Below are 12,607 nucleotides of genomic sequence, written 5' to 3'. Positions count from 1 at the left end.
ATTGATGCTGAGTTAATTTACACGGAAAGAAAGAAAAGTAAATCAATTCCTTGCTCTTTCCACGGGCGTGGGAAATTGCAATTTCCATCAATTTTCCTTTCTAGTGTTTGGAAATGCCAGGAATATGATCATATATTTTCATAATAAATGCAGTAAACTGGGAGGGAAAGTGAATCCTAGGGTGGGTGGGAGGAACCATTTCCTCCCTATTTTTCTTTCCTTTGCCATCCCAAACACAGGAAATGAATGACTTTCTTTTTCCAAAGCCCTGATTCCACAAACCAAATATGGGTGGCCTAAAGAGAAAAATTCACCATTAGTGCCCACACTTTGGTACCAAAGCTAATTTGATACCTAAATTCTCAACTTTATCAATGTAATACCTGAAGTCTTATTTTGATATTGACGACATATCTCCGTCCAATTTCCGTGACGGCTTCGTTAAGCATGTATCACGCATGTGAAATTTTTATGAAAAGGCAAAATAGTCTTTTCACTACTAGCTATTTTTTTAATTTTTAATTTTTTTTAATCTCTCTTTCTCTCTGAACAAATGAGACCAAATAAAAAAATTCGTAAAATCCTAAAGACCTGGATCTGTTCAAAATACCCACTCGTGATGAGCAAAAGCCAACGGGATCTTACTAAAATCACTGCGGAGGATCAAGGCAGGTACGACGAAGCACGAAGGAGTCCATGGCGATCTGCAGGAGAGTGAGATGAAGCCGCCGTTGGTTTTCGGTAGGGGTTGAGGCAATTGCTTTGGTCCGAGTACGAACTGGGGTTGGGTTGTGGTGGCGGTGGTGGTAGGGTTTGAGGGATGAGAGTTGCTTAGATTTTTTAGAAATTTTTCTTCTAGGTCATCAATCTTTTGGCTGATGTTAAGATGCTGAGTCCCCTTCATCATCGAAACTTGATCAAAGTTATTGGCATATGTGTAGTTTGTTTGGTTTATAATTGCTTGTTCAGTTTCCTGAAAGAGAAAGTCGGTCTTCAAGAAAATAAATTCTCTAAATTCTTGTTCCTTTCTCTTTTTCGAATCTATTCTGCTTAGTTGGGACTTGGGGTTATGAAGCATAGTTTGAGTTTGTTCATGCCAAGGGTCCGTAGCTTTCTTCTTGTTGAGTTTTGACTCATGAAACACATAATGGGTTTTATTTGGTTGGGTTCATGTCATCAATGGGTTTGCTCTAACTTGGAAGTTGTAAGAGAAACTCAGATAAAGGAACGATGAGAATTTGTATTGATGATTAGCTGAAAATTACAGGTACTAATTAATTAAGGGTTTTATACTAGGGGTGTGCATGCATAGCAAACCAGTTAATTAGTCCTAACTAATTCCTAACAGACTCGTTGGATGCTTGACACGTGTTCAGCAGCAAGCTGTTAATACCAACAACTTCTTTCTCCTGCTCCTTTTCTTCATGAGTGACACGTACGCGCATGGTCTTCATCTGATAAATATTGCTGATCTGAACGTTGATCTTGTTGACCTTGAGCTTGGTTATGTTGACCTTGAGCTTGACTTGTATTCTTCACCTTATCAAACTGTCCACCGCGAACGGTATGAACGAAGTTAAAAATTTCATTAAGAACCAAGAGAAATTAGAGAATTAATGAAGCATAGCAAGCATTCCGATCCACACAAGGCCTAGCTAGGGGCAAAGGTATGAAATCACTAACGAGCAAAGAAATGGAATAACTAGTAAAGAAAGAAATTATCAAACAAGTATGAAAACACCAAAGAGACTCTACATGTGACCTCAAAAGCAATGGTGGAACCAGAAAATGATCTCAACTGGGGCACTCGAAAGTTAAAAAAAAAAAAAAACAAATAAACTTAAACTTAAAATATATCAAAATTGTAATAAAAATAATAATTAGAATAAGGTTAGGGAAAGATCAATATCTATTTTTGTGCTAAAAAAGGTCAATATTTTTTTTAAAATTGCATATTTTATTAATAAAAATTATAACTTTTAGATTTTAGACAATTTTTCATAATGGAAATAGAATTTATCTTTGAACTTTGAAACTATATGAAAGACTACTATTAATGTTTTTTTTTTTTTTTTTTCTGAGAAGAAATACTAGTATTAATGTTAGAAAAAAGAAAGAAATAATAAAAAAGAAAATATTAGCACATTGCTAAGAATAAATAATAGTATTAATGTAAAAACAAGAAAAGGAAAAAAAATTGAGCACATTGCTGTTACTAGCAATCAAACCAGTGACTAGCCAAAACACATTCATCTGCCTCAACCACCAAGACAAGGCAGACCTTAGTTATAATATGCAACCAGATTGTATATATTTCAAATCTCACTGGGGCACGGGACCCACCGTGCCCCAACGTGGCTCCGCCCCTGCTCAAAAGTGTTGCATATAAGACTTTAATGCTAGATGTGGCAATCATATTGGGCGTTGCAAACAAAACCCTAAAATTAATGTTGGCACCAAGGCTTAACGCATGACCTGGGCTCATGTAAATAGCTAGATCACGAAAATCAAACTATTATATATAGATACATGATTCATTAATTTGTATAAAATAATCTTTAAGTGGATTGAAATACAATCCATAATGGACCACTGATTTCCCAGTCGCCTAATTTAAAGATTAGACTTGTCTCCATTAACCAAATTTAACTAAATAATTCATTTAGGACATAAATCATAAATTATATGCTGTTTTAGGGAAACGGAATTGAAAGTAAATTGCTGTGTATTCTCGTTGATAATAGGGACCTCTTTATATAGAGGATTACAATCATAGAGATAGAGTTGTACATGGAAACATAATCGTACATTGATTGGATATCTCTTAAGATTCTCCGAGAATATCTCTAATATAAACCCTATTTCAACTAGAGCAAGTAACCTCGAGTTTGGGCCAGACACATATCCTGGATTTACTTGAACACTCCCCCTTGTGTCGCTCAAATGTGGTGCTCCTCTTGTTGCCTCATTAAAAACCTTGCCGAGTAACAAAAACCCAGTGAGACAAAAATAACATCGATTGAAGGGGAAAAAGAGCATAACACACTCTTCACACTTCGAGACCATACATGTAGACACCTCCCCTGATGTCTGCATCTCCCCCTGACGACTACGGTCATTGGAGTTCGGATAACTTCCTCAAACGATGCTACCAACATGTTTCTTGAAAGTGGAATTTAGGCAATGACTTAGTGAGCAAGCCTGCCGCACTGTCCTCAGATTGAACCTAGTTCACTTTGATCTTGAGAAGAGTTTGTTGTTGCTGATTATACTTGGTGTGGTCGGTTTTGATGTAGTCTTGCTTCAAAACAAGCATTATTATCCTATATGCTCGTAGGCTCATCTGTGGTAAACTTCAAACCACAATTGTTTCGAACATGCGTAATTATGGATCCAATCCATATACATTCATGAACCACTTTGTGAAGAGCAATAATCTCTGCATTATTCGAAGATATAGCGACTAGGGTCTGTTTTGTAGACCTCCAAAATATCACGGTCTTTATCCATGGTGAACACTTAACCAGTTTGGGAATGACCTTGGTATGGGTCAGAGAGATACCCAACATTAGCAAAACCTTCCAAAACACATGTCATTTTGGGATGGCCATAGTGGACGCAAGCTAGTGTTGGCGGCGTTCCTGGTGTGATGGGTCCGAATCCATCATCTCTTTGTAGGGATAGAACAAGCCCATATCAATCATACATCTCAAGTATCGAAAGATATTTTTTACACCAATCCAATGGTGTCGCGTTGGCACAAATCTATATCTAGCTAACAAGTTCATTGGAAATGAGATGTCCGATCTTGTGTATTTAGCTAAGTACAATAATGCGCCTATTGTACTTAAGTAAGACACTCTTGCCTCTAGCACATCTTCATCATCATCCTTTGAACGAAGAAAATCCTTTTTAGGATCATGACTACGGATGATCATGGGGGTGCTTGAAGGTTTGACCTTGTCAAAATGCCTAAGCATCTATCAACACGATGCTCAAGTTCCAAACCGAGACATATCGTGTTCTCCCAAGATCCTTCATCTCAAACTCGGATTTCAAGTATTTAGCGGTTTCCCTTAACTCTTTAAGGGCTTCTAATAAAGATCATGTCCAACATGAACCGCGATAGAATCCGAAACTTGTTATGGAAATGCATGGGCATATCCATTCCCAATCAAGTAGTCATTTTAGTGAGCGTTTCAAACTTATTACAAACGCGCTCCGTGGTCTAGAGCTATTTGACTTGGGTAAATGAAGTTCACCATGAACCTTCATGTATATTTCATATCTAGATCCCCATATAGATACGTAGTGACCACATTTGTAAGCTGCATGATTAGTTATTCAGAAACTACCAAACTGACAAGATAATGGAGTGCAATGAAATCCATTACGAGAGAATATGTCTCATCGTAGTCGATTCCAGGGCGTTTTGTGAGAAGCCTTGCGCCATAAGGCGAGATTGCCATCTCTTTTCTCATCACGCTTTCTAACGACGACCCATTAGTCAATAGGTTTTATGTTAGGAAGTGTTGGCATCACTGGCTCGAAAACGTTCCTCTTCGTTAGAGAATCCAACTTAACCTGGATCGCATCTTTCCATTTAGGCCAAATCTCTCTACGTTGGCATTCATTCATCAACGGAGTGTGGTTCGATATCATCGGACTCAACAAACTCATGTGCAACGAAGTGCGTCACTACATCATCCATTATGATGGAGTTTCTATCCCACGTCTCATGTACACTAGTGTAATTTTCATAGAGCTCTATATTCTCAGGAATTGGTTCTGACGTTGAGGCGTCCCCGAATGATAACCATAACCTGGAAGATTCTCATGAGACAGATTTTGAGTGTCGATGATTAAAGGATTGGAGTGTGCCAAAGCCTCATTCAAACCCATGGGCCTCCCATGCATCCTAGCTGGGGCCATGGCCTGTAACGCCAGAGTGCCACTCTTTTTGGCGTTGGCGCCATGCCTACATCCGTGTAGGGTGGCGCTATGTCCTCTTGTAGGGACGTACTTCCTTGCAGGCATATTTGTAGCAGATGTATGATCTCGTCACTTTAGTAGGGATCGAGATGAGACATAGTAGGGACAGGCCACGACAATTCCTGTCGTTCGTGCTGAATAATATCTGTGTTCTTATCTCCCCCAAACGACGGGAAGACTGTCTCATCAAAGTGACAACCCGCAAATCTAGCAGTAAGGAGATTGCCTTGGAAAGGCATTAAGTGCCGGACGATTGTTGGAGTCTCAAATCCAATGTAGTTGCCTATTCGTCTGTACGGACCCATCATAGAGCGTTGTGGCAGCGCAATTGGCACACTCAAAGATGTGTAAGTATGATTCTTGTACCCAGTCACTAGCTGTAACGCAGAGGTAGATTGAGTGGCAGTGGGTCGTAGATGAATTAGCATAGCTGCATGCGATATTGAATCACCCCAAGCGGATATAAGGAGATTGATGCGCATTACCAATGTCCGGACTACCATCGTAGACATTTCCGCGAGATTTGGGTGTGTTCATGGGAATGTGATGTCTAACATCAGTCCCAATGCAATAACCATCAAAAGTCTTCGATGTAAACTCGCTAGCATCGTCAAGTCCAATTGAAGGAATAGGATGATCTGGGGAGTGTGCCCATTGTCATATGATATTTGCTAGGAGTGTAGCATGAGCAGCATTACAAGTGGACAATATATGGCAAAACACGTGACCAGCGTGTTTGCGTATCAACCAATATCATGAGATATTTAAGCGTCCGCAAGTTAGTTGAATCAGTCCATAGAATCCCCATGGATTCTATGTAAGAACATAATGAGTATTTTCATAGCCTTTGTATAGGACGGTGTCAGTCCTAATTTCCCTAAGGAACGGGCTTTGTAAAACGAGCGAGAGGCTTTAAAAGCAACCAATGAGAATTTTGGTTGGGCCTGAGCATCTGAAACGCTATTTGAAGCAAGTTGGTGATTGCAGCATTACCTACGACGCTATCCATGGCGTCATGGATAGGGACTGCGCCAGCCCTAGGCTGGTGGTGGATGAAGGTGGTGCCCTAGGCAGCTGCGTCGGTCACACTTAGTCCAGAAATCAACTTTTGATTCATGCTTCGTTTCGCTCGAAAGAAATGATGTCCATGTGAATTTTTTAGTAGACGGATCATCATATCATGAATAGGATGATCTATCCTGTCGTGACAAAGCCAATATGTGTCTAAATCCAAAAGATCTTCTCTCATAACTTTATTGGATTAATAGCTCGAATAGTGACATAGAATCCACTAGAGAGACACATAAACTTCTCTAAGATGCACCTTTGTTCACAATCATTAGAGGTATTGCAAAGGAACACATTTCCGTTCTCTACCTGCGTTTTCGCATGGAATCCGTTGGCTATTCATAGGTGCAATTGGCCCTAGGAGCATAGAGAGTTTCTGCTGCAGTAATTAAGGTGTCATTTGGCAAGTGAAACTTGGGCTATTCCATGTCCTTGAATTAATACTGATGGCCCAGCCATCGTAGTCACAAAAGTCATATGCTCAGAATCAAAATGGAGTAATAAAAAACTCAAAATTTTATTCATAAGCCAACGGAGTTACATCATTGTCTCTTTGACTAAACAAAATCTAATCCAAAATGATAGCTAATGCAAAACAATGGTAGTCGTCTAACTTCTTTTGGTAATTCCAAAATAAATGTGACCAGGTAAGTAGAGAGATGTCGGTGGAGCAATACTCGCTTAAGTACCACTAATCTCAGAACCTTCCTAGACATCACACTTACTTTGAGTGAGCCTACTTTGAAGAAAAACTAAACCATTGGCATTTACTACAAAAATATATAGCAATTGCCTATTACATCTCTTGGAAAAATAAAGACTTAAACAAAATTGGCGATCTATTGATCCCAACCAAATTTGTAGTCTTCAACCCTTCACTCTAGATCATCTTCTTGATCTTCTTGTTCCATATAGTGAGCTTCTCTTGCTTCACAATATGCTTTGTAGGCGGTGACGATTTCTTCACAAGCTCTACAAATGTGTGTCCAATGATCAGACAATCCACATCGAGAACATACATCTCTTTGCTCAAACTCCATTGATTGAGGCGCTTTGAAAGCATCATTTAGATGGCTCTTAGTGTTGGTGGCGCCACCAACATGGCCAGAGGCGTTGCCTCCCTCTTTCTTTCCACATAAACCTCTTTGGTTCCGTGTTCCCCTATTTTGGCGGTTACCTTCCCAAGTAGAGCGATTATATGGACCAGAACGACCAGAAGTATCCCTAAGATTAGTGTTTCGCTCTTGGCGCCTTCTCTTAGGGGCGCGACTATAATTGGATTCTGGAATATGCTCTAGTTCCACGGATCTCGAATTATAGTTCTTCACAAGGATGTTGTCATGCTTCTCAATGACATTCATAACTCCAATGAGCTCATGAAACCTTGTGATCCGTCCTGCAACAACATTGATTCGATAGTTCTTAGCAACCATCAATGCAGAGACGGGGAAGGTAGAGAGAGTCTTCTCAATCAACATCGCATCTGTGATCTCTTTATCACAAAATTCTATTAAGGATTTAATGCGAAGTGCTTTCGAGTTGTAGTCAAGAACTGACTTGAAATCACAGAAGCGGAGGCTATGCCATCTCACTTCTATGTCAGGAAGCAGGGAGTCATGGACGTTGCCAAATCTATCTTCGAGTGAGACCCACAGCCTTCTGGGGTCTTCTTCATACACTCGTACTGGAGCTTATCCATATGACGAGTCATTAGGATGATAGCTTTCGCCTTATTTGACTCTAAGGCTGCTCTATTTGCTTCCAAAGCTTGAGCTTGCTCAATAGTTAGCACATCCTGGCTAGGCTCGAGAATCATATCCAGGATTCCATCTGCCTTGAGATGCTGGCGGATATCACGAACCCATGCACCTGTGATATCCAGAGCCAGTTGTTCCTAATGGAGCAAAGTCCAATTTGTTTAGGTTACTCATCCTGAAAAAGAACAAGGAATTAGGGTTAATTTCGGAATGCAATAGGCTACCATGAAAACATATAAAATTTTTGAGCGTAATCGCTTCCAAGAAATTAGTAATTTCCAAGTGTAGTTGCTTCTAAGAAATTCGATTCCAAGAGATATTGGATTAGATCGAAACAATGACGTAAGTGGTCGATCAAAAATTCTCTATAAACTCTAAGTTTGGAGATCTCAACAAGCTCTAAGCTTGGAGTGAGCACGAACCCCCATAGTTCGGCTTAATTTGGTCTCCCCTATGATGAAAAAAGGGGGGGTAGAAGAAGGGAGGTTGCAAGTCCCTGATAAAAAGAAGAGAAATTGAATAAAAACTCAAAAAACGGTAACTTTTAGTAAAAAATACCTTGAAATAGGTGGCCGGAAAATTTGGCTGGAAAAAGTAGGCTGAAACCTGAAAGTTGACCGGAATTGGTCAACCAGAGTTGACCTGTGCTGACCGTCACTGACGTGGCTCTGGGTCATCTGCTGACAGTAGGGTCTGTGCTGACGTGGCAGTGGGGTCCTGATGCTGACGCGAAAGTGAGTCCCTGGGTGCTGACGTGGTAGTGGGGTCTGATGCTGACGTGTCAGTGGGTCCTGGAAGCTGACGTGGCGGTGGGCCTTGTTAGTGGGCCTTTAGGCTTCAGGGCTTTTGGGCTTCCATATATCTTTTCCTCTCTTTTTTTTTTTTTTTCTTTCTGTTCTTCTCTTTTCTGCCGGTTTTCTGTAGAAGATTTAGTTGGCCGGTTCACCCACTTTTAGGCCAATTTTTGTGCTTTTTCTTCAGGTTCCTGAATGTTTAGCTTGAGATGCTTCTGCTACCAAAATTTGGTGGAAATTGGAGGTCCGGAAGATGGTGAACCGGTGGAATATTTGCTGCGAATTGTATGGAGCTTCCGGTGGCCGGTTCTTGTGGTGGGGCCACCAGTTCTGGACTCCTGGGATCGAGTTCTTCAAGGTGTGAGGTGGAGGCAAAAAAGGCTTCAAGGTTTTGTATTCGGATTCAAGGTTTTTAGCTTCTTGAATCAGGTTTTGGCTATTTGTTTCAGGGTTAGGGCTTTGTGCTGATAACGTGTTTTAGAGAAACGGAATTGAGAGTAAATTGCTATGTATTCTCATTGATAATAGGGGCCTCTTTATATAGAGGATTACAAACATAGAGATAGAGTTGTACATGGAAATATAATCGTACATTGATTGGATATCTCCTAAGATTCTCTGAGAATATCTCTAATATAAACCCTATTTCAACTAGAGCAAGTAACCTCTAGTTTGGGTCAGACACATATTCTGAATTTACTTGAACATATGCCTAATTAATCTCCCAAACTTTAATTTTCAACATTTTATTATTACTTGGATATGGCTTATATATGGTTTCGTAGATTCTGGAAAGGGTTATACAAGTCATTTTAGTTCACTGAAGTAATGTGTTATAAGAAGTAAGAATGGAACAAAACTTGCTGTTTTTGGTGCGAATTTGAACTTGCATGGTGGTTTAAATCACCTAAAACTACATCATCTCCTATCCGTTTCAGGAAACAGCATCCTCATGTCATTTTCTTCATCCCTTTGTCACACCCACATAAGATTTTTTCTTTTCGATTAGAACACCCATATAAAATTATTAACATATATTTAGATATATTGTATATGAAAGAAAAATAAACAAATAAAGAAAGAGCTATAAATGGAGGAGAAAGGTAGAGTTGGATATAAACTTGGGCTTCTTTGGGATTAGAAACTTACCCAAATTAAGCTTAATTGACTGGAGTGAATCCAAACCAAAGGTCTGTTTCTTTCGTTTTAGTTTCTCATATGCATTCAGTACTCATTCATTAAGATGATCTAAGCCTGCGGTCTGTTAATTGGCAGACAAGAGAGTCATCTTTTTTCCTTGCATAAAAACCGGTTTTGATCTTATAACAATTTTACTTCTTTTGAGCACCCTTCTTCTAGATTTTGATTTCTTTTGTTTGACTCTCAAAATAAGAAGAAAACTGTTCTGGGTTGAGCTCATGATCTTGCTTCTTCTTAAGTGTTTTTTTACCTTGCTGCACTTGTTTTTCTAGCCTTTTTAGTGTTTATTAACACTTTTTAAATTTTATTTGCATATAAGACACGGTTAAATCCATGTAAAGAAACTAAAGGTTTCAGGTTCTGTTTGTCTAATGCCCTTGAGCTCTTATTCCTTCTGTGGTTTGGTTTCGATTAAGAGTTCTCTTTAAATTCTTAATTTTATTGGTCACTTTTCGGGTTTCTTCTTGATCTGTTTCTTCAAATTCTTGCTGTTTTATTTCACAATTTTTTCAGTCTATATGTATGCATGTGAATACATATATAGGCCATTTCCCTTTATATTCAGCCATCTTCCTCATATTTGATTGACTGGAAATGTTTTATTTATTACGTAATTATTATTAATTATTAATTTCATTTGAGCCCTGGTCTGTTCTTCAGTCAACTGAGCTAAGCTGAATATATCATAGATTCATAGTCAGTGCATCTTTGTTTCTCTCTAGTTAACTTTTTCCTTCATGGTTTTGGATCTTCGAATTAAAGGCACCTTTAATATGTATCCATCTGTGCACACGTCCCTATGCACCATTTATTAGGAACCTGCAACCAAAATCTTGTTCAGTTATCAGTATATATGCTTCCAATTTCATTTGGCTTTAGAGTTTGAGAATTTTTTTCTTTCTATTGGACGTGAAAATACTTGCATTAAGGCCCAGAGTTGGTGATTAGTGAATATATTTTTCTTCACCATACAAGTTTCATATCTGAAATATTGATTTTGACACATTGTCCTGAATATTGTCTGACATATATTAAGAACTACTATAGAGAGGTACAAGAAGGCATCTTCCGATAACTCAGGTGCAACCACTATTATAGAAATCAATGCGCAAGTAAGCCAAATCTCTTTTTAAATGTATTTATTACATATTATGGGGTCGTCTTGGGTACTTTGATGTATGTCATATCCTTATTTTTCTTTTATTTTTTATTTTTAATAAATTAATGTAATGGAAACCTATTGAACCGGTTAACAAGTTACCCACTTAAATGTTGACATATGTCATTTAAAAAAATTAAATTTACTATATTAATAGCACATTCTTTCTTGATATGTAATATTGTTCAGAAACAAGTAATAAATAATGTCAAAATAATAAATTACACCAGTAGAACTAAAATTACGACTCATGACTACACTGATTGTGGTTATTATAATTGAGTGGTCAAAGATGTAAATATCATAGTAGGACAACTTTTATCAACTGGATAACATTGATTATCAAATGGAGAACCTCCTTACAATACTGAGTACTTACATATATTTTGCTATAATATTAAGTTTACCATGTTCACAACACAAATGTTGTTAGAATTGTAAAATGGTTGATAATCTTGTAAATGATATAGTTTTTGAAGTAGTTACTACAAATAGAACAAAAATTATCACTTTTACATCAATTGTTGTGGGTTGTGGTAACATGTGTAGTAACTGTAGTAATCATTTCATTAATTATAAAAACATAAAGATTTACTACTCTGACAACAAATTTGTTGTCACACTTGCTAAATTGTCCACAAACTAATACATTAGTTTAAGTGGAGTAATTACTACAAATAGAACAAAAATGCCCATTTTTACATCAATTGATGTGGATTCTGGTAAAATGCATACTCATTGAAGTAATCATCTCATTAATGATAAAAACATAAAGATTTACCACTCTGACAACAAATTTGTTGTCAAACTTGTTAAATTGTCCATAAACTAGTAAATAAGTTGTAGGTGGAGTAATTACTACAATTACAAGTTTAGAACAAAAATTATCGTTTTTACATCAATTGTTTTAGTTTGTGGTAAATTGCGTTGACTGAAAATAATTACAACCTCGACGATGGAAATTACACAATATATTAATTAAATTATGCAAGGGAGAACTTCATTACACCAATGAGAACATACGTGCTTTTAGTCCAAATATAATGGTTTACCTATATGATAACACATTGTGGTAGCATTTGTAAATTAGTTCAAAAAACAGTAATAACAAGTTGTACGTGAAGTAGTTATTACATCTAAAACAAAGATTATCTTATTGTGGTTGTCGTAAAATACATGTAAAAAGAATTAGATTTGGTTAAGGAAAATACTAATGCTATAACTAATTAGCAATAAAGACCATTTAATTAATACTAATTCCATGAGCCTAAATTAGAAGTTTTTTGTTTTTAATAAGAAAAAAAACGTAGTTGTCAATAGTGTAATTGTTAATTGATAATCAAACATTAATTGGCTAATGATAAAATTAATTAGTAATACATACTATTTAACTAATAGTAATTGGCTAAGGACTAAACAGGCTACCAAATTTTAAATATTTTGGATTATTGGATATATTACTAATCCAATGGTCCAAAATATTTAACAAAATGGGTGTATGACAAACACCTGGGTACCTAACAAAATTCCACATTTTCTGCGTTACCAGTTGTTGTATGTGTGTGTGAATTCTGTGTGTTTGTCATGGTTTTCAATGCAAATCATGCACTAGTAGCTAGAATTCCATATGTTAATAA

Source organism: Rosa chinensis, chromosome 7 (genome assembly GCF_002994745.2).
Source record: "Rosa chinensis cultivar Old Blush chromosome 7, RchiOBHm-V2, whole genome shotgun sequence".
NCBI classification, from domain to species: Eukaryota; Viridiplantae; Streptophyta; class Magnoliopsida; order Rosales; family Rosaceae; genus Rosa; species Rosa chinensis.
This window is presented reverse-complemented; position numbering follows the sequence as displayed.